The sequence below is a fragment of the Cebus imitator genome, unplaced genomic scaffold (genome assembly GCF_001604975.1).
Source record: "Cebus imitator isolate Cc_AM_T3 unplaced genomic scaffold, Cebus_imitator-1.0 Scaffold770, whole genome shotgun sequence".
In the NCBI taxonomy this organism is placed as follows: Eukaryota; Metazoa; Chordata; class Mammalia; order Primates; family Cebidae; genus Cebus; species Cebus imitator.
Window position 1 is genome coordinate 278,262 of NW_016108085.1, and position 3,428 is coordinate 281,689.

Consider the following 3,428-nt stretch of genomic DNA (forward strand, 5'->3'; position numbering starts at 1 on the left):
CACCCAGGTCCAGCTGCTGTGAGGCTCCCAACACGTCACAGGAAGGGGCCAAGCCTCCTTCCTGCTGGCCCATGTCTGAGTTTCTGCTTTCTGCTTCTGTGCTTCTCCCAGCAGCCTGCTGCCTGTTGCAACGTGTGCTCACCTGCCGCACTTTGCTTCTGCTTCTTCGTCTGCACTCACTAGCTTGTCTAGTTCCTGCTGGGCACCTAACACACACTTGCCCTTTTATGCTGACCTTCTGTCCCTTTGTGATTTTGCCACCTCGTTGCTTCGTACTGTCTTTGAAACAGTGTGTCTGGCCTCTGTGTTACCCACCTGCTCCCTGATCTAGCCTGGATCCTGAATGCCAGCTGTCCCCTCAGCTCTTCTTCTTGAGCTCCATTCTGCTGACACTCGCAGTTCCCACTTTGCTCCCCTTTGCTCCCATATTCATTAGGGGGCACTGCCTCCCTCACCAAACACCACAGTTCCCCCTGGGAGGTTGCCAGTCTCCACGGAAACCTTGACAATGAAGCCAGTCTCCTGGGTTCTCATCCTCTCTCCCTCTGGAGACAGGAAGACCGACTTCAAGAGTAAAGGGCCCATTTCTGTCTCCCTGGGCCCAGGCAAACTGCTGCCTAGGCCTTTGCTGTCTCAGGTCCTGCCTCATTTGCAAGAGTGCTGCTTAGTGAGGGAGGGCGCCTGCTTCCTGCATGCTGGGAGCTGGGATCACCAGCAGCCGATGGGTGAAGCCAGGGGTCGATCTCAGAGGTCAGCAAGGCCAAACCCCACTTTGGCATGTGGGAGACTGGGATCCTCAGTGGCTCATGAATCCTTAATGAGAAGGTGAGGCCGGCCTGCAGCCCCGGTGTTTCTCTCTGAGCGCACGGTGTCCTCCAGGCATCCCTCCGACAGTGACCTCTGAGATCGACCCCTGGGCTATGCACATGGAGAGAGCTCACATTCCAGCCCCAGACAGAATCCTGTATGATGTTATCATCAGGCTACAAGTTTGGGTTTTCAGTCCCAGGATCTGAGACAGGAGGAGACTCTCGACAACATATAAGAGGGAGGCCCTGCAGGCAGGCAGAGCCCAGAGCGATTCCCTGCTGTGGAGACCTGTGCGGGCAGGGCATCGGGAGGAACGTGATGACTGCCATTCCTTCTTCTGTGGCATTTACCTTACTTATCCCTAAACATTCATCAAAGACCCTTACACAATTCTTTGTGGAGAGTCAGAGACAAAGGATAGGGATTGGCTCCCAGATTTCATGTTGTGACCAGCAGCAAAGTGAGCAAGGGGACACTAGAGAATCCCCCACTGTGCGGAGGTCTTCGATAGATAAAGTGGCTTTGCAAGGAGGTGGAAGGGATGCTGTGAGATGGGCTGAGCCACTTGGTTGGATATGAAAGGAGAGGGCCCGGGGACCTCCAGGCAGAGTTCCCTGGAGTTTCTCATTTGTGTCTGCTCATCCATCGAGTTCAAGGACCATGGCTGGTAGGAATGGGCCCCATGCAAGCGCTGGGGTCTCCCCTTCTCCTTCAGAGCTACATGAAGGTGTGGTACCAGTCAGTGCACACTCTACCACATTTGAGTACCAGCAGAGTAAAACAGGAATGAAAGGGAAAAGAGAAGACATGAATTATGTCATTTAGGCTTGACAAACGCAGGATTCTGTTTTAATACAACACAACTTATGGGTCTGTGTTTTATTTTCTTCAGTACTATGTCATTTGCTTCTAAAATACTTTTACTAATTGGGGGCTAGGAGAGTAAAACTTAAATGTATTGGGCAACCAGAATGCAAGTGAAGGAGAAGTGAGAGAGAACAACCACACTTTCTGACCTGTGCTCTGACGGGGAGATTCTGCTTGGTACACTCAGAACAAATGCATCTGCAGTCAAATAAACTCAAGACGCAGAGGATGGCATTGAAGGCTGGATCCACGCAGTGTCCCTGAGCCACAGAGCTCTGGCTTTATTCCAGGCAGCAGAATGCCTGGCTAAAAGTTAATGTTTCCTACCCTACCTGTAGCTTATGTGTGGCCTTATGATCAAGTTCTGGCTAATAAGATGTGAATTCAAGGTCTGGGGATGACCTCTGAGAAGGCTGTTTAAAGGAGGTTGCCTCAACCAAGAGGGATATAGCTCCTCTCAGCCATCTCCAATCCTGGGATGTAGATGTGATGACTAGACCTTCTGCAGCCATTTTGTTCTGTGAAGCAACCACAAGGTTAGAAATTGCCTTAGGATGATAGAGTAGAAAGAGAGAAGGAGCAGGGATTGTTGACATTCATGGTACTGCCAGGATACCCCTAAATTTTCAACCCCCAGTCTCATTTTATGTGAGAGGAAATATATTTCTGTTTCCATTTACCCACTGTTATTTGGAGTTTTCTGTGTATTCAACTGAACCTAATCCAAGAGATACTTGACACAGAAATCCTGCTTCTGGGAGACTCACAAGTTATAGTCAAAAATTAAAGACAATAAGGAGCTTTATAATCAAGAAATCTATTATAGGCAGAATTCTAAAGATGTTCCTGGAGGATTCCCGTCCCTTGGCTATTTAATCAAATGTCACTCAAGGTACTGCTGTGGCAGGACTTTACAGATATAATTAAGGCCATTAACCAGCTGACTTTAAGATAGGGGGTCAATCCTGAAATATTTAATTGGTTCCAGTGTGAGTCGTTAAATACAGATTAGGAAGCAGATCAGTCAGTCAGAGAGACGAGGCCAAAGGGATGAGAGAATATGGCTGATTCAGGAGTCAGAGAGATTCCAAAGGTGAAAAGGATTTGAGGCATCCATGGCTGACAGCCAGCAAGGAATCGGGGGCCTCAGTTCTACAGCCACAAGGACCTGGATACTTCCAACATTTTAGATGCTACCGCAGAGCCCCCAGAACAGAGCTCAAGCCATCAACCCGCACCTTGATTTAAGTCTTGTGAGACTCAGAGCAGAGGAACTAGTTGAGAGCCACCCAGATTCCTACCTACAGAACAATTAGATCATACATTTGCATGGCTTGAAGCCACTAAGCTTGTGGGGATTTCTTTCAAAAATAATAGAAAGCAAATACAGAAACCTGATCACCTTCACATAATATATTAAACTTTTGTCAAAATAACACATACATATGGTAAAAAAACAAACAGTACAAAAAGAACTATACTGAAAAATCAGCAAAACACTGCCCTGCCCTGGCTGCCTGCAATCACACTGCCTTCTCTTCTTTTTTCTGCTATTACCACCATATTTCTAAAACATGTTGCTATATCTAGATTTATGAACACAGACATTGCTTATTAACTTTCTATTATGAGAGACTCAGATGTAGCTCCTTCATTCTTTTTCATCACACCACAATTGCTTTAATAGGTTTGTTTTTGTTTTTTGTTTCTTTGTTTTTTTCTTGTTTTTTTTTTTTTTTTTTTTTTTTTTT